Source organism: Erinaceus europaeus, chromosome 2, assembly GCF_950295315.1.
Source record: "Erinaceus europaeus chromosome 2, mEriEur2.1, whole genome shotgun sequence".
Lineage (NCBI taxonomy): Eukaryota > Metazoa > Chordata > Mammalia > Eulipotyphla > Erinaceidae > Erinaceus > Erinaceus europaeus.
The window spans coordinates 62,764,748-62,784,950 of record NC_080163.1 but is presented as its reverse complement, the minus strand read 5'-3'; the positions used below and the strand labels follow the sequence as shown (position 1 = coordinate 62,784,950).

Below are 20,203 nucleotides of genomic sequence, written 5' to 3'. Positions count from 1 at the left end.
TATTTCTACTTAAAGTTGAACACAGGTTCCTAAAAGAGCTTCAGAAATATAATGCTTACCAGGATCTTCTCCCTTTCTACAAGTGTAGACACACACACACACACACACACACACACACACCCCTCCTGGATCTTTTTCTCAAATCCTCCAGATTGAAAAGCTAAAAAAGATAAAGTTGGGAAGAGGCCCCCTGGCTCTGTCTCTCATCTGGACAGTTCTTGGATTAGTGCCAAGCAGAGACTGATTCCCACCCTTTCCCCACTCTTCCTTCTCTTCTCCCTGAGGTAGGCAAAACACTCCAGGCTTTCAAAGTTTTAGAGCAGGCATTGTCTTTAGGTGTGTGTGTGTGTGTGAGTGTGTGTGTGTGTGTGTGTGTGTGTTTGTGTGTGTGTGTGTGTGTGTGTGTGTGCAGAGAAGTGGATAAAAAAAGGGGAAAAATTTCAAAACTTTACAATGTGTCCTTTGTTGCTGGTCCTTTGGGAGGCCATGGCTCCTAACTGGGCCTAAAAGTTGGCAGCCAATGACTTCTTGAACTCAGTGAGACATCTACAGTCAATGCTATAACTCAGAGAAGAGTCTCTCACATAGATTCAAACAAGCAGGACTTGATGGTGACTAGCTCTGACTATATTGTGACAATGGGACTATTGCTAGGAAATTTCTAGTAATTGAATTTTTAAAAATTATCATTTTAATATTTTATTTATTTATATAGTTGCCAATTTATAGGACAGAGGTGGGTTAAGTTTAGAGGAAATAAATAGAGAGGAGGAGAGACAGAAAGAGAGAGAAATACCTGTAGTGCTACTTCACCACTCATAAAACTTCTATTCTGTAGGTGGGGACCAGGGGCTTGAGTCCAGATACTTGTGCTTTGTAACATGTATGCTCAATTAGGTATGCCACCACCTGGTCCCAGTACTTGACTTTTCAAATCACCTATGTCTTCTCTTGCTCTTTCTTCAACTCAGCATTATTTTAAAGTATTTATTTATTTATTTATTCATTTTTAATTGTTATTTATAATTGGGTAGAGATAGAGAGAAAGTGAGAGGGAAGGGGAAGATAGAGAAGGGAAGGACAGAGAGACACCTGCAGTACTGTTTCACCACTCGTGAAGCTTTCCCTCTGCAGGTGGGGGCAGGGGGCTTGAAGCTGCATCCTTCTGCACTATAATGTGTGCATTTCACCTTGTGTACCACCACCTGGCCCCTAAAATATTTATTTATTTACTTACTTACTTACTTACTTACTTACTTACTTACTTACTTACTTACTTATTTTGCCTCCAGGATTATTGCTGGGGTTTGGTGCCTGCACTTCAAATCCACTGCTCCTGGTGGCTAATTTTTTTCTCATTTTTTTATGGGATAAAACAGAGAGAAATTGAGAGGGGAGGGAAAGATAGAGAAGGAGAGAGACAGAGAGATATATGCAGACCTGCTTCACCACTTGGGAAGTGACCCCCCTGCAGTTGGGAAGGCAGGATCTCAAACCAGGATCCTTGAGAGGGGCCTTGCACTTCTTACTATATACACTTAGCCAGGTGTGCCACTGCCCGTCCCCACACCTTAAAGTATTTATTTATTTACTTGCTTTTGAGAAAGAGAACTAGAGCATTATTCTGACACATGTGATAACAAGGACCAAACTTGGGGCCTCATACTTGAGAGTTCAAGGCTTTATCCATTGTACCACTTCCCAGGCTGCTCAACACAAGATTTGCTCTGTACCTATTGGTAGGTAAGAATTTAGAAAACTACAGTGCCTGCTCATAAGGGACTCAGATTAATCCAACATTACGTGAAGGAATTTTTAATGTCTTCCCCTAAGGCAGTCATCATGCAGGACAGGGCTGATGCTCCCCAGGTCACATCCTTACTATCCTTTTTTTTTTTCTTTTCTTTTAGATGTGTAAGTAAGTTCTATTTCAAAGGCCTGGAGACCCAGCAATGAATCATTGTTGCAGCCTGAGGGCTATCTGCTGGCATAATTCCTTCTTGCTCAGAGGAAATCTTTCTTTCCAATCAGATCAATCAGTTGACTGGACAAGGCCCATCCACAGAATGGAGGACAATCTTCTTTATTCAAAATCTATGAGGAGCTCCACTTGTGGCAATTGGTTAGCCCATGGTACTTATATAAAGTCTATCAAGTGGCATGTTGATCCCTTTACAGTAAACATCCAGGGTAATGTTTCAACTGGGTACTGTAAGTCAGCCAAATTGACAGGGAAAATGAGCCATTACAAGTCCATCCTTCTTCATCTTGTGTTTATTCATAAACAGCTTCTGAAACCACAGTGACCACCAAAAAACAAGATTATACCTTCATCTATGCAACATTACTACCCTATGTATAACCAAAAATGCCCTAAACCTTCTCAAAGAAGAGAATGTGAAGTACTGTCAGGAAATTGTGAGGAGCCTCACAAAGCACCCTGCATTCCTGATACTATGGCCTATCTACATAATTATTGTTTTACCTGAAAGATCCCCACCCTTTCCATTCCTTTGATCTATCTTCTTTCTACTCTTGAGGCCCGCCCTGCCTGCAGGTTAATATTAATCCTACCAGTTAAAACCCTGGCAATAGTTGCTAAGGCAGTTTCTACCTTCCCAGCCCCTTTTGCCTTTCTAGGCCCCTTTCCTAGCGATTTCCATTTCCAACTTGCCACTTCCAGGTCTGCCCTTTAAAAAGCCTGGGATCTCTGATCAATAAATTACATTGCATTGCCTCGCCGCCGCCACCACCACGTGCTTGGTTCCTGAGTCATCTCCCTCTCATTGCTGAGTGAGTAGCAGCCCAGGCTGGCTCTGGTCGAGTTCTCTCCAACCCAGAGAGTATGTGCCTGGGAAGAGGAACCCCACACTAGCCCAGCAAGTACATAAATAATTCTTGTGCTTCTTGATATCCTGTAACTTAGATACTATGACAGATAATTAACAATACTTAAATACTGTTATAGAAAGTTGATATGTGTCATGTTGCATGCTAAGGAATAAAAGAGAAAATATATTTGCATACACATAGATATATTCATAATACAATAAGGAGGGAATATTTGTAACATTGTAACTTTTTTTTTTACCTCCAAGGTTATCACTGGGGCCTGCTCTACAAATCCACTGCACCTGGAGGCCATATTTCCCATTCTGTTGCCCTTGTTGTTACCCTTGTTGTTGTGGTTAATGTTATTGTTGCCATTGCTGTCCTTAGATAGAACAGAGAGAAATGGAGGGAGGAGGGGAGACAGAGAGGGGGAGAGAAAGACAGACACCTGCAGACCTGCTTCACTGCTTGTGAAGCAACCCCCCACCTACTGCAGGTGGGGAGCTGGGGGCTCAAACCAGATCCTCTCTTTCCCTCCCTCCCCAGAGTCTTTTGCTTCGGTTCAATACACCACACTCAATCCAGATTTTACTTTGTGTCTTCTGTCCCTGCCCTAACAAGTGTAGAAAGAACAAATAGATAAAATAATAACATATACATCTTTTTAAACGTAATATAGCTACATATTTATGAATAGTAATTTTTTGTCATTCAAATATTCAAAATAGGGGGCCTAGCCATGGCGCACTGAACTAAGCACACATAGTACAAAGTGCAAGGACCCATGCAAGGATTTCTGTTTGGTCCCCTAGGTCCCCACCTGCAGGGGGTCGCTTCCCAGGCATAAAGCAGGTCTTCAGGTGTCTGTCTTTCACCTCCCTTCTCTATCTTCCTCTCCCCTCTCAATTTCTCTCTGTTCTATCCAATAAAATAGAAAAAATGGCCACCTGAAGCAGTGGATTCATAGTGCCAGCACTGAGCCTCAGCCATAACCCTGGAGGGAAAAAAAAACAGCTCAAAATAAGTTTATTTTACAAACTTGGTTTTCATTCACAGTTTCTGACCCACAGGTCCCCAAACTCCTGTAATTTCTTAAGGACGGGGAATGATAAAGGTATCTTTTATTATGTGAATGAGGTAACCATTGGAAAATACCTGAGGATGGAAACTGGTTGCCAAGGAAACAAAGCAAGAAGAAGGGGAGGAACTTTCATGCCCAACCCAATTTCCAAAGTAGGGAAAGAGACTACCAATTGAATTCAATTACAGTGGCCAATGATTTATCAATCATTGCTTTGTAATGAAGTTGCCATAAAACCTCAAAAAGGAAGGGTTTTCAAAAAAAAAAAAAAAACAGGTTGGAAAGCCAGCTTGCTTCCACAGCCTCTCAGACTGAACCCAAGTCTCAGGAGGACAGGAAACTCCTTTGTTCAAGACCTCACCCTGTGCTTCTTTTTCTTCGTTTGCCTGTTGATTCCTTTCCTTGTATCCTGTGCAATAAATGAGTCATCTAATGAGTAAACGAATCTCCTGAATACTGTGAATTGTTCTAGCAAAATTAATTGTACCTGAGTAGGGTGTAACAGGATGTTCCAATCTGGAACAAATTGGTCAGAAGTATAGGTGACAGCTTGTGCTTATGACTTGCACTTGAAGGGCTCCCCTGAGAGACTGAGTCCTTAACCTCTGGAAACTGATGCTGCTTCCAGGTAGATACTGTTAAAATTGTGTCAAATTAACAGACACCCTGCTGGTGTCCCAGGATTGCTTGCTGATGTGGGAAGGCCTACACACACACACACACACACACACACACACATACTCACTAACTTTAGAATTGGGTTCTGGAATTCTTTGCAGTGTGGCAGCACTAAGAGATGCTCTAATGGCCTTGCCCTCACCATAAAGCAGCGATGGTAGGGACTGTCCCAGTTTCCGGATGGAGTCTGGGGTATCCTGCCCTGTCAGTCAGGAAGACTGGTCCTGAAATGAGTGCAGTCTGCAATGTTCCCAGCTGTAACCATGAACTGTGAACTCAGATCAATAGGGACTCAGAGGTTATACAGTGCAAAGTATAAATATATATATATATATATATATATATATATATATATATGAGACCTGGGTCAGGTGGAAAGGGGTAAATATTTCATTTTATTCATAGAATTTTTTCAAGAATGGGAGCTACTCTCAGCCCTAATACAACTTTCTAGCCCTTTGCTCTGACACCATTTTCTCAAACAACATTTATATTCAACTTCATGTTATTTATAAAACTCAAGCAAAAACTACCATGGTTGTGGGCCCCTAGAAACATGCCTAAAATGGACTTCCTAGCTTCCTTACACCCTAAGATCCCTTATCTCATCTGCTCTGTTCCTATCTTTTTGCTGGGGAATTATGCAAATGCAGTCTTTGCCCTCAGGCTTTGCCACTTCCCGATATTCTCGCAGTGCCTTTTTAAACCAATCCTGTCCCGACACGTCACTCCTGGTTTTTGCCCTATGAAGCTCTTCTCCTTCCACCCCTTGCCCCTCTTGCCTGGTTTTCACCTCAGTGGTTAGACGCAGAAAAGGGTGGTCTGGGAGGCGGCCATTTTTGCTACCTCCACATGGTCCGAACCACTGCGCTCTCAACCAACTCTGAGGTGCCCTCATGAATAAAGATTTGTGTTCCCTCTCCACTCTGGATCTCCTCTCTCTCTTCTCCACAGCACAGCCCAACACCTTTTCGTTCCTATTCATTAACCATTTTGTCTCACTTTATGTCCTGCCACCTTTCAGCCACCAAGTTGCAGAATGCCATCATGATTCCATCCTGACTTCTCCATACCAATTTGTCCTGAACCTCACCTCTTCAGAGCTCTGCTCCACTAGGGAAAGATAGAAACAAGCTAGGGGTGGTATGGATCAACCTGCCAATGCCCAGGTCCAGCAGAGAGGCAATTACAGAAGCCATAACTTCTACCATATGCAGCCCAAAACAATACTGATTCATGATGCTGGTGAGGAAGAAGTGAAAGGAGGAAGAGGATGAGAGGGCTTTAGATTCCAGCTCCATCAGGATCCAGAGAGAAAAGAGGAAAAAGACGGGGACATTTGGATGTACTGAGAGGGTTATGTGTAGCTTGGAATGGAAGAAAAGATGGTGGTTGTGAGGTGGGGGTGGTGGGTGGGGGGCACACAGTTGGTAGTGCACCATATTAAGCATACATAGTATGAAGTACAATGATCCCAGTTCTACCATCTGGCTCCCCACCTGCAGGGGGGGCTCACTTCACAGGCAGTGAAGCAGTTCTCCAGCTGTTTATCCTTCTCTCTCCCTCCCTATCTACTCACTCCCCTCTCAATTTCTCTCTGCCCTATCCAAAAAATTGAAAGAAAAAGAAATGGCCACAGGAGTAGTGGATTTGTAGTACATGCACCGAGTCCCAGCAATATTCTTAAGGGGGAAAAAAAAAAAAAGGAAAAGAAAAGAAAAAGAATGGAAGAGAAGATGGGACATTAAAACAAAAAAGGCAATTGTATACAAAAATACACAGATAGTTGTAGAAATAATAGTTAACCCATATCTGCAACCTTAGGAGAACCACAGCGGTTTGCAATGGAGGGGTTGGTGGGAACAGTATGGAATTATGCCCCTGTTGACATGTAACTGTGTGAATCATGCAGGCAGGACAGTTATGGTATCTCTACTGTGGCTGCCAATGTATGTGCCAAGGTGCATTGGGGAAGACATCGTGGGGGGAAAAGCACAAATTCTAGCAAATTGGATAATCCCATCAGAAATCTATTTTAGAGGTTCTTTTCTTTTTCTTTTATTTTATTTCTAAAATATAGTTTATTTATTTATTTATTTATTGAATAGAAACAGAAATTGAAAAGGAAGGAAAAGAGAAAGGGAGAGAGAGAAAGCCTTGAAGCACTATCTTACCACTCATGAAGCTTCCCTCTTTAGGTGGTAAAAACTTTAGGAGATTAAAACTCAGGTATTGTGCATTATGACGTGTGCCTCAACCAGGTGTGGCATGACCCATCTCCCAGAAATCTAATTTGGGCTTCATCATTCCAAGAAATACACACACACACACACACACACACACACACACACACTGGCTCTAAACTTGAGTGGAGTGTGAAGAGAGGATAATCACCATGAAGCTGAGACCTGAGTCAGAGCATAGAACCACTTTAACCAAGTGCTTAAGCAAGGGCCCTGAGAGCTGCATTTTCCACAGATACTAAAAGAAGCAGATAGATGACCTGAGTACTGAATTTTCTCCAGAGAGCTGAAAAGATTTCCCTTCTGTTGGCTAAAGAAAGCAGAGAATCTTTGATTCCCCTTTTAATCAAAGAAATACAAATTAAAAGAAAACTTTACCTCTCACTCATCAGGTAGGAGACAGCAGGGAATGAGATATTGCTCTCAGCACACAGGGGGAAGTGCAAACTAGGACAGTCCTTTTAAAACGCCACCTGGCATTACTTTGTGGTATTGGGAATGCATACAACTCCAGCAAACTGGAGGTTCAGCTATTCGGGGTCTGCTCCTAAAAATGCTTGTGCAGATAAATGAGTGGTAGTGTATCTGGCTGAGCAACAAGCCACCATGATCAAGGAACCAGGTTCAAATGCCACCTGCAGGAGAAAAAGGCACAAGTGGTGAAACAATGCTGCAGGTGTCTCTCTCTTCCTCTCTCCCTATCTTCCCCTTCCTTCTAAATTTATCTGTCTCTATTCTAAATAAAATAAAATATTTTGTAAAAAAAAAAAAAAAAAGCTTTTTCAGGCCTACCAGAGGCCATACACATATATGAAAGCATATGTATTAAACACATCAAACTCAGAGCATATGGCAAGAGAAGATAAGAAGAAGAAAAATGTAGGCTGAGGGGCCAGGCAGTGACACACTTGGCTAAGCACACACGTTACAAACCCATGGTCTCCACCTGCAGGGGAGAAGTGGATAAACAGGGCTGCAGGTGTCTCTCTGTCTCTCTCCCTTTCTATCTCTTCCTCCCTTCTTAATTTCTATCTCTATTCAATAATAAGTAAATGAAAATATTAAAAAATAAAAGTAGTCTCAAAAATATTTTTAAGTTTTTTTTTCTTTTTTGCATCCAGGGTTATCAACGGGGCTTTGTGCCCACACTATGAATCCACTAATCCTGTGGCCATTTTTATTTATTTGTTTATTTATTTATTTTTGATAGGAGAGAGAAATTGAGAGGGGAGGGGAATATATAGACCTGCACACCTGCTTCACTGCTTATGAAGTAAACCCCTGCAGGTGGGGGGACCGGGGGCTCTTTAACAAAATTAATGAGAGGGCTGGGTAGCGGTGGTGCACCAGTTAAGCACACATAGTACGAAGTGTGAGGACCTGTCCAACAATCCTGGTTCAAGCCCCCGGCTCCCCACAAATGGTGAATCAAGTCTGCAGGTGTTTCTCTTTCTCCTCCTTATCTTCCCCTTCTCTCTTAATTTTTCTCTGTCCTATTCAAAAATTTATTATAAAAAATTGCCATTGGAGCAGTGGTCTCATAGTGCAGGCACTGAACCCCAGCAATAATCCTGGTGGAAAATAATAATAATAATAACAACAAGGGGGAGCCAAGATGACGACTTTGGAGCCACAGCTGCCATGAGCTCCAAGAGGCAGCAGCTTGCAACCTGGAATCCGCTGGATCTGCCACAAGGTTCCAGATGCCAGCATGATGCCGACCAGACTTCCCTGGATAGACAACCTCACCAATGTGTCCTGGAGCTCTGCTTCCCCAGAACCCCACTCTTCTAGGGAAAGAGAGAGGCAGGCTGGGAGTGTGGATCGACCTGCCAACACCCATGTTCAGTGGAGAAGCAATTACAGAAGCCAGACCTTCCACCTTTTGTATCTCATAATGACCTTGAGTCCATACTCCCAGAGGGTTAAAGAATAGGAAAGCTATCAGGGAAGAGGATGGGATACAGAGATCTGGTGGTGGGAATTGTGTGGAGTTGTACCCTTCTCATCCTATGGTTTTGTTAATGTCTCCTTTTTTAAATACATTAAAAAATTTAAAAAATAAATAATAAAAAAACAACAATGTTGATGATGATGATGATGAAGGATGAGAGAAAATAATGAGTAGAATTTTAACATAGGAGTCAGGTGTTAGCACACTCAGTTGAGTACACATATCACCAAGAGCTAGGACCTGGGATCAAGCCCCTTGTCCCCACCTGCAGGGGCATGTTTCTTCATAAGTGGTGAAGCAACACCATAGGTGTCCCTCTCTCCCTCTACATCTCACTCTCCCTTCTCAATTTTCTCTCTGCCCTAGCATAGAGGAGCATAGTCATGATGGCATACCAGATATTGTAGAGTATATTTCACTAGAACTCTCCATCTGAAGTCCAATTTAATTAAGTCCTTAATTAAGTAGTTACATTGACTCAACTTAGCAGGATCAACTCATCTTTGGCCCTGACAGAAGGCAAGTTTGGGCCTCCCAAGCAGGGGTCAATTTTAGCCAAGTCTGTTTCAGTGATGATGTCAGACTGTGAATCATTTCTGTGAGTGATAATATTTGTTAGAATATTTCCCATTCTGAGGAATGGAAAATGTTCAACAAAGTTTTGGGAAAAACACAGGCTAATTGTATTTCATGTTACAAATGGAAGATTTAGAGCCTGCTATTAGTGTCCAGGAAAACCCCAGCTGTCACAGAGTCTTCCCTGGTTAATATGGGGGTAGGGAGAGGCAGACGCACGACCTCCAAAAGTTCACATTCCAGGGCCCACAAGATAACTCACCTGAGAGTGTATCTGCTTTGTCATGAACATGGCTTACGTTTGAACCTGACCTGCACCACACTGAGGGAAAACTCTAGTTATATGATGTCTTCTCCTCTCTTCCTCTGTTCTTCCCCCTCTCTTTGAAAAAGTCAGCCTGGAGTTGTGAAGACCTCTGTGGCAGAAAAACAAGAACAAAAACTAGAACTCCACATTCTAATCCCCATAACCCATGGATGTTACTACTATCAAGGAAAATAAGAAATTGCAGATGTGAATAAGGTCAAACGCCTTGAGATAGGGGAATAGAACCAGGGTCATCCTGATAATGCCAGTAAGCACAGAGGACCTTCCTTATACATCATCAGAGGGAGGTACAATTATAGATTGAAAATCAAAGAGGATGTGGCATTGCTGATTTTAATGATGAGGGGGAAATCATAAGTATTGCAGGTAGATTCCAAAAGTTCAAGAAAAGAGAGAGAGAGAGAGAGAGAGAGAAGGAAATGGAATCTCCTTCCCTGACAGCACTTTGATTGTAGCTAGAGAGATTCACTAGACTTCTGATTCACAGGACAATATATATGTGTTGTTTTAGACCACTATATTGCCATACTCTGCTGCAACAGTGATAGAGAACTAACATGGGGCACAGGTGGTGGTGCACCTAGTTGAACCTACACATTATAGTGTGCAAGGATCCAGGTTCAAGCCCCTAGTCCTCACCGGCAAAGGGAAAACTTTTTGAGTGGTGAAGCAGTGCTGTAGGTATCTCTCTCCTTCCCTATCTCCCCCTACCCTCTTCATTTCTATCTCTATACAATAAATATTCTTTTAAAAATTAAACAAAGAGAGAACTAACATAGTAAATGCAACCTAACTTAACTCAGTCATAGACAATCTGGAGTTCAGTGTAAATATTTTTTTCTTAACTCTTCTTGATGAACCTGTACAAAGTTAAAGCTCAGATTAGGCAAAGCTTGGGAAGCTTACCAAAAGTTAGACTTGGAAGCCATCACAAAATTAACTCAACACAGTGCCCACCCAAATTCAAACTCCTGCAACATCTCTGACTTTTGAACATAGTCTCTACTTGCACGCTGGGGAAAGGTTTATTTCTGTCTACATATGGAATTTCCTGTCCATCATGTACTCAGTTCTGCTGTTAGAGAACAGAGGATATCCATTATATTGTCTGAGGGTTTTGTTATGATATTCTTTGTTTCTGTGAACCAAAATGTTTTGGGTTGACTTTTTCAGGAGAGAGAGAGAGAGAGAGAGAACAACGCCAAGTTTCCTTCAGAGTCAGACTTCCACATGGTATACTAGGGCAGGGGTGTCAAACTTGGTGTTATGCATGGCAAAGCAGACATCAGCCCAGATGACCTATCTCATCAGTTAATGTTATACAATCCATTATTTCTGGAAACAATAAGTGGGTTAGAAGTTAATGACATTTTGTTAACCAAAACATTAAAAGTCTATGAATGAAGAAGTAAAAGAATATAAAATGGAGGACCAGCAAAATAGTTCACATGGAAAGTAACTGCTTGGTCGTCTGTGCAATCCAGGTGCAAAGCTCACCCCTACAACTCTGGAGGGTACTATGCTTCCCTTCCTCTCTCTCTCTCTCTCTCTCTCTCTCTCTCTCAAAAAGTATTCCTGGAGCAGTGAAGCCCCAATAAGAAAACAACAACAAAAATAATATGCAATGGAAATTATATGGCATTTTATAATATAGATTATATGTAAGGCTTTGGAGGCCAAACATCTTCTGTCCTATACAAAATTTGGCTATATATTCAAAAGCAACAACATCCCATATGTAAGCATGGCTTTTCCTGCAAAGCATTATTCATGGAGGCAGGCTAGGTGATCAGCCATGAAAAGGAGGGATTGCATCCTTAAGATCCCAAGTTCCATCCACAGCATTGCATATGTCAGACGGTACTAGTTTCTCTCAATTTCTTTTTACTGGAATAAATAAATAAATCTTTATTGAAAAAAAACAAACTTTATTCAGGGGTCAGGTGTTGGTGCACCTGGTTGAGGGCACATGTTACAGTGCACAAGGACTCAGATTCAAGCCCCTGATCCCCAGCTGCAAAGGAAAGCTTCATAAGTGGTGAAGCAGTACTGCAGGTGTCTCTGTCTCTCTCCCACTCTATCTCCCCCTTCCCTCTCGATTGCTAGCTGTCTGTATCCAATAAATAAATAAAGATAATAAAAAATTTAAAAAAAACTTTACTCATGGGTACTCTTTTTTTTTATTCTATGTCTTCTGTATGTGTTCTGGAAGGTTAAGAGAACAAGGTTGGGGCCAGGTGGTGTTGCATCTGGTTGAGCTCACGTTACAGTGCACAAGAACCAGGTTTAAGCCCTTGGGCCACACCTGCAGGGGGGAAGCTTCATAAGTGGTGAAGCAGTGCTGCAGGTGCCTCTCTGTCTCTCTCCCTCTCTATTACCCCCTTCTCTCTCAATTTCTGACTTTCTCTATACAACAATTAAAGATTTTTTAAAAAGTTAAAAAGAGAACAAGGTTAACTGATTTATACATTTGGAGAAAATGAAGTTATCTCCCATAGTCTCTTCTCTAATTCCAGAATAGGAGAATTTGCTGGTCAGAGAGCTCATCAGGTAGGTCATGTGCCCTCCTAGAGCATGGCTCAGATTTGAATTCTCAGCACCAAATGAGAATGCCATGCATGACACTGGGGAAACTCTGGAGAGATACGATGCCTCACCTGCTTTCTCTGAGCCTCAGTATCTCCCTCTCTCTCACTCTCTCTCTGAATAAGCAAGTGGTCCAGGATCATTGAAATCACATGCTTGATGCTCTAGTCCCCGTTGCCTCCCCTACACACACACATGACCAAGTAGAATAATTCATGGGAGGGGCTGGGGGCTGTGTGCACTGTAGAGTGCACATATTATAATATATAAGGACCTGGACTTAAGCCCCCAGCCCCACCTGCAGAGGGGAAGCTTTATGAGTGGTGAAGCAATGCTGCATGTGTGTGCCTCTCTCTTGCGCCCCTCTCTTTATCGTCCCCTTCCCTCTCAGTTTTTCTCTGTCTCTATCCAAAATAAATAAATTAATTAAATGTATTTCTTAAAAGAATATTTTATGGGGCACAGGCAGATGCTCTGGTCTTTGAGGTAGAATGAAATGAGTTCTAGGCCCTCTCTCTTCACAGGAGAGACTTAAGGATTTGAGTTTTACATTTGCTTCCTACAGCAGACTATCCTAATGTAACCCCAATTATGCTGCCCTGGCACTAGCATGTGAATGAGGGAGCCTCAGAGGGCAGGCTCAGACCTGGTTGAAAAATGGCCTGCCAACTCATCTACCTAATCTTTAGGGCACTACCCCATTCTGCTTTCCAACCCAGTAGTATCCTGACAACAAATGCTGCTTGCCAGAGCTGAGGCCAAGGAATTACCAGTTGTCTGATAATAAGGCTCACCCCACCTCCATCTGACAACTCTCTTTGTTCCCATTCAACCCAGAGATTACAGAGATGTGTGTGTGTGTGTGTGTGTGTGTGTTTGTATGTGTGTGTGCATTTTACTACTAGCCATAAAGATTTCATTACTTTATCCAAAAGTATAAGCAGTGGATCAGACTGATCCTGTCTTGTTGTTAACTTATTATCCTTAGCAAATCAGTTTGGTTCTTAACAGCTCTTGCTTGTGCCCCAATGAGCCACCCTGGCCCTGGGTGACACTCAGGTTTAGGTCTACCCTCAAGTGATCTTTCTGCCACCCCTACTTCTGTCTCTTTTTTAGGGCCCCACCCACACCCTGTCTCTACTAGTTAAAGTATTTGCAGGGTCATTTGTCTTCTAGCATCTTGTCTCTGGTCAGTGGAGGCACTAAGTGCTACTCTTACACAAATCCAGTTAGCCTCAAGTCATCTTCCTACCTAATCTTACTTCTTCTACAGACTCCTTTATTTCTTTATTCACAGTCACTCCAAGCCTACAAATCCACTGACTGACTAGGCATTTGAAACTTCGGGGAAGATAATTGTGCTAAAGAGGAGTGTCATCCATCTACAGTGTAACATTGATGCCCCAGACAGACCTTAGGCTCTATCTGAAGAGAGTTTAGGGTCCAGGAAGTGGCACACTTGGTAAAACACATCTACTACCATGCAAAAGGAGCTGGGTCCAAGCCCCTCATCCCTACCTGCAGCTGGGGGTCTGGGGTGGGGAGAGAAGCTTCATGAGCATTGAAGTAGTGCTGCAGACATCTATCTCCCTCTATCTCTCTCATCTCTCTCAATTTCTCTCTGTCTTTGTAAAAAAAAAAAAAAAGGTAGGGAATGATGGTCCACTTGGAGCACTGAATTCCATATGTAGGCACAGAGACCCAATTAATAACAACCTGCTGTTAATAACAAACAAACAAAAGGAATAAATAAATAAAGTTTACAATATCCTGTTCCATAACTCAGACCATTGACCAGAGAAAAAGCCAAGGTGGTTCTTTTTGTCTGGTGTGTGTGTGTGTGTGTGTGTGTGTGTGTGTGTGTGTGTGTGTGTGTGTTGTATTTGATAGGACAGAGAGCAATTAAGAGGGGAAGGAGAGATAGTGGGGGAGAGTGAAAGAGAAACACCTGCAAATCTGCTTCATGGCTTGCTTGTGAAATGCCCCCCACTCCCTCCGCTCAGGTGGGGAATAGGGGCTAGAACCTGGATCTTCAAACATAGTAAGGTGTGCTCTCAACCAGGTGTACCACTGCCCCACCGCCATGCCCCATATTTGGGCTTTGTATACCCCCCTCTCCCTCAGCATGAACTAGTCTGAGAATGTTCTAACTAAAAACAGCTTAAGGAAAGAGATATAATTGACCAGAATCTCTCTCCTACAGCCTGGTAGCAATGTCCAGTCCGTTATCATTAATCCTGGTGCTTATGTTGACAAAGTCACCACAACTGCTTAATGAGTAAATACTGAACCAGTGAGCTGAGGGGAGACAGGGTGAAGTTGCTGGGGGCTGTGATTCACATTTCCAGCAACCAATCAACAGCAGCTTCGTTTTATGTCTGCTTCTCCATGGAGACACCTTAATTTTTTTTTATCGGTAATTTTATAAAGGTTCACAAAATTGTAAGATTTCAGAGCTACAGTTTCACACTGCACCCACCACCAAAATCCTGTGTTCCAACCCATAACCACTATAGTGGTGCCAGAAGTACATGCCGCCAGCTCTCAGACTGTATCCATGAGTCCTGTTTGATATATATCTAGTGCCATGGGGCCATGGGTCTTTTTCTTTTACATTTGTGTGTCTTCTGTTGAGGAGTTCAGTTTATTAACTATTTTAATAGACTTTATTATTACTATTACTTATAGCCAACAGGATTATCACCGGAGCTAAGTGCCAGCACAAGGAATCCACCACTCCCAGCGACTGTTTTATTAGATAAGACAGAGAGAAATTGAGAGGGAGGGCAGGAAAGAGAAAAAGAAAGAAAGAGAAAGAGACCTACAGACCTGCTTCCCTGCTCATGAAGCTTTTCTTCTGTAGGTGGGGAGTGGAGCTCAAGCCCATGTGCCTATATAGTAATATGTGCACTTAACCAGCTGATATACATCAACAAATAACACTTTTTTTTGTTTACATGTATTTTTTAAAAATGTGGAAATCCCAGGGTTTGGTAAGTATTTCTGGAAATAAAAGAAACTCTAGTTGATAATTTTTTGGAAGTCAGAATGTTCTTCCAGTTTGGAAAAATTATCACCAAAAATTGACAGTTGTTCTCCACTCATCTACAACTACAACAGGAAAGATGACATTCACAGTTTCTTGTTATGTGCTATTTCTGTATGTATGTTGTGTTTCGGTGTTTGGGATTTTTCTTTTTCTCTTGATAGTGGATCAGCTGACACAGAAATGATTGCAGAAATCACATATTTTTATCATCCTCCATTATGAGCTATGAGATATGTTTCATATATGTAGACATCAGCTTTAAAAATGATTTCTCTGTGAATTTTCCCCTTTTTATCACTGTATTGGGGGTTAATGGTTTACAGTACAGTCATTGACCCATGGGTTCAGTTTCTCATTTCCCCGTGATAGATGTATGCAGAACATTCTCAACCCCTACTTAGGTCCTTCTCCACATTTGTGGATTTAAAATAAATATCAAAGAGTCACTGAATTATTTTTTAAAGATTTATTTTACAAGAAGGACCAGATGTTGTTGTTTTGCGCGGGCTATGTTGTTTTCACCGGTCTGGCTTCACGGGTGGGTAACAGATGACCAGGGACTCATGGTTGAGCTGTAGGCAGTATCTCTTTATTCATGCAGGACGCAGCACAATCTAAGACAAGCTAAGCTAAACTCAAGTACCCCAAAACTCACAATGCTGTCTTTATATATACTTGCCAAGTAGGGTGGAAACAGGATATGACATAGAGAGGGTGGAGAGAAAAGTGACTGGTGAAAATCAGAGTGTGACAAGGAGGGGGCAGAGCAGGTGAGAATCCTATCACTGAACCACCAATGCCCTGGAGTGCTTTATGTAAATGTAAAAGTGATTTATGTAAATAGACCAAAGCTTTGAATGGGATTAAATCTATCCCTATATAGGCATATGGTTAAGCAGAAGCCAGGGGGAGCTGGCATACTATCCAACAAGATGTTTGTACATATGATTTGTGTCAGAGTCTTATCAAAGGTAGGTAATAAGTCTACCATAGAATTGACCCTTCTCCTCTTTCTGAAAGCTGTGACCCATTCATCATCAGTAGCTGTTATCCCCATAGGCAGAACAAGGCACTTGTCACAGAGGGTGGCCAGTCTGTGAACAGATTAGAATCTGCAACCTCACTTCAAGATGTTAACAAAGGATAAGGCTTCCAAAGTCAGAATTCTAGGGTCAAGGAGGTAGTTCAATGGTTGGGTGCCTGCTGTGCATATGTGAGACCTTGTGTTCAAGTCTCTGCACCATATGAAAGCAATAATGAGAATTCCTTAACTGGTAAAGTGATATTTTTGCTTTCTGTCTCTCTCCCTCTCATCATCTTATATAAAAATACAATAAAAAAATTGAGCCAGCGTGTTGAATTAATAATAGATTGCATGTGTGAGATTCTAGGCTCAATATCCAGCATTACATTAAAATATATATTTATTTGTTTTTGGAAAAAAATTCTACAAGATTTCTTAAACCCAAAGAAAATTCTAGAATGATTGTAAGCATAAGGTTGAACATGGTTTATGAAACAGACTCCTTATGGCAGTGTTGAGCATTACCCAATGTTATCAGTCCAAACTTCACAGCCCCTTCCAACTCAGTTCACACAAGGTCTTAGAGAGCAGTCTGTGAACACCCTAGAGAGAGTCCTAGGCCAAAGTTGGCAGTGCATTTCTCATTAACAGTGAGTTCATGGGGATCCACAATTTAGTTCCCGGTGAGCCCTCTTTGCTGGCTCACTGCCCTGCCTCCTGGCCCTCACCTGGTGCTGGGTTCTGGGACTCTGATTCTGTTACTGTCTAACTGATTAAATCCAGGTGTTCTTTTCATTTCAGAGTGAAGGGGAGAAAAATGGAAGAAAAAAAAAAAACACATTTAAAACTTACATTGCAGATGGGAAACAGCTCTCCAGATAACCCATGTCTGAAACTTGAAGACCACACCAGGCCTCTTTGCAAACATGCTGTTTCTTCCCTGACTGGGCTTGTGGCTGGCTGCCCAGAAGAGAGGGTCATTCTGCCCTCACCATGAACAGTTCAAGTTCATGGACACTGCTATAAGTGACATAATATAAATGTACTTGGTGAGCCTTTGACCTTAACTTTAAGACATGTACCTACTAAGTGAACAAGTTCCTGGCACCTCCTTTTAGATTTAAAAGCATTTTGTTTAAACTTTCTTTTAGCTATGTGGTCTAAGAAGAGAAAGAGAGAGAGAGAGAGAGAGAGAGAGATTGGCTGTCTTTATGAAATAGCTGTGAAAATCTCCCTGGAAAAATGCTCTTGGGGGGGTTGGCTGGGGGAGATGGGGGGTGTTGCCACCAGAGTTATCACTGCAGTTTTGTCCTTTCTTCCTTCTTTCCATCTCTCTCTCCCTCTCTCTCTCTCTCTCTCTCTCTCTATATATATATATATATATATATATATGTAATTTTTCTTTTTTTATAGGGAGTGAGAGTCAGAGAGAGAGGTGGGGGAAGAAGAAAACACATCTACAGCACTTCCTCACTGCTCGTGAGGCTTCCACCCCACCACCACCACACACACCTCCCCCCACAGGTGGAGACCATGGGCTCATATATAGTAACATGGACACTCTACTGGAGGAGCCCCCATCCTATTTCAGAAATGTATTCTTAATACATAAGGAAACCAAAGTGTGGTATTCAAGAGCAGGGAAGGAAGGGAGAGACTTCCAGAGGCATGGCTCTAGATTACCTTCCCCATCACAAAATCATCTAGAAAAAGCAATGAAAATTACCTGAAGACTCAGAAAAATAGGACCAGGATCTCTTAAAAAATTCACAAAGCCACAGGTGAGGACAGACACTGGTGACTTGTGGACAGAAAGAGGGTGAGGGCGGATCAACTAGGAATACCAAAGGAGACCACCTGGGACTGAAACAAGACAAGACTAGAATGACTACAGGAACCCACCAAATCACTGGTGAGTGAAAACACATGTGGCTGGTGACAGAGATGAGCCTAGGGAGACACTAAATGGCTGGTAACAGTCCTGCAGTCTATCAGTTGAGACATCACCTCCAGTCTGTTCCACCAAGAAGGGGACAGCTGAAGGGAGGAGAGGACTCCCTGGAGACTCACCAAGTGCAACCCTGGTAGTCTCTATTACTACCGCCCTCAGAATCTGGAGCAGCAGCAGGGAGGGACACCACATGACAGAGATCTAACCAGGAAATTCAGGAGAAGACCTATACCTCCTTATGCCGGTCCTTGTGCTTTGCGCCGCCTGCGCTTAACCCGCTGCGCTACAGCCCGACTCCCTGACCTATACCTCCATAGCATAGCTGCGGAGCTGTGAAAGTCTCTTTGCATAACCACCGGACTATCTCTACCACACCCTGCCTTATCTCTTGGTCAGGAGTCAGTGATTAAGTTAAGAAGCCTACTTATAGTTAGAAGCCCTCAGGCTCCCATAGCCTACAGAGAAGAAAAAAAAATTAAAAAGAGGCTTTTAAATCACTGAGCTCCAACTAAGGGATTAAAATACTATTGAAACAACTGTTAACTTCCACCACTGTGAACCCTTTAATTACCTTACTTAGACACAAGTCAATCCAGGAAATAGTGATCAGTAATTCTAAAAGTACTAAGAGAGGGAACTCATAATATATAAAATGGGTAAACCAACAAGAAGAAATATTGGAGAAACTAACCAGGACAACAGTCCAGCTAAAAGGCCCCCAAAGGGTGAAGCACAAAATAAGGAGTTCAACATCCAAATATTACCTAAGGAAATAATCACAGGAGTGAGTAAAGAGTTTGAAAGAATTGTAATCAGAAATACAGGAACAACAAATGAAACTCTGGAAGAAAACACTAACTATCTCAAGGTTTTTAGAGAGCTGAAAGCTGAAATAGCTGAGCTAAGAACACAACTAGCTGAACAAGCTAAAACAGTATCAGAACAGGGAAACAAAATAGATGAACTCCAGAAAACAGTAGAGGTCAGAGAGAATAGAATTAATGAGGCTGAAGACAGAATTAGCAAGATCGAGGATGAATTAGAGACAACTAAAAAAGAAGTAAGAGATCTCAAAAAGAGATTAAGAGATGCTGAAAACAACAACAGAGACCTATGGGATGACTTCAAAAGAAATAATATATGCATTATTGGCTTACCAGAGGAAGAAAGAGAGGCAGAGGAAGAAAGCATTCTTCAGGCCATAATAGCTGAAAACTTCTCTAGTCTAGACAACATCAAAGACATAAAGATTCAAGAAGCTCAGAGGATCCCAAACAGAATTAACCCAGACTTAAAGACACCAAGACACATCATATTTACAATAGAAAGGAATAAGGATAAATAAAGGATCCTGAAGGCTGCAAGAGAAAAACAAAGAGTCACCTACAGAGGAAAACCCATAAGGTTAGCAGCAGACTTCTCCACACAAACACTACAGGCCAGAAGAGAATGGCAAGATATCTATCAAGTGCTCAATGAGAAAGGCTTTCAACCAAGACTACTGTATCCTGCTAGACTATCATTCAGACTAGATGGAGGCATCAAAACCTTCTCAGACAAGCAACAGTTGAAAGAATCAACTATCAACAAGCCTGCCATGAAAGAAGTTCTGAAAGGTCTTCTGTAAACAGTCAGATCATCATAAATAGGACATATGTCAGAACACTCCAAAACTCTACAAGAATGGCGTTAAAATATCTTCAATCTTTGATATCAATAAATGTCAATGGCCTGAATTCACGTATTAAAAGACACAGAGTAGGAAGATGGATCAGAAAGTACAACCCAACAATATGCTATCTACAGGAAACCCACCTAAATCAACAAGACAAACACAGACTTAAAATGAAAGGATGAAAAACTATCATACAAGCCAATGGCCCACAAAAAAGGGCAGGAAC

General features: G+C 42.0%; 1 long non-coding RNA gene across 1 annotated transcript in view; it reads right to left on the bottom strand.

The window, feature by feature from the left end:
* Positions 1-3,373: 3,373 nt before the first annotated feature.
* The window catches only part of LOC132536942 (uncharacterized), a 29,023-nt gene continuing 12,193 nt past the window's right edge, over positions 3,374-20,203 (bottom strand). Inside the window, exons 2-4 of the long non-coding RNA XR_009548469.1 lie at positions 9,627-9,780; positions 4,275-4,322; positions 3,374-3,440 (exon numbers count right to left, since the gene is read on the bottom strand). This is a non-coding gene — a long non-coding RNA (uncharacterized LOC132536942). The remainder of the gene's footprint in view (positions 3,441-4,274; positions 4,323-9,626; positions 9,781-20,203) is intronic.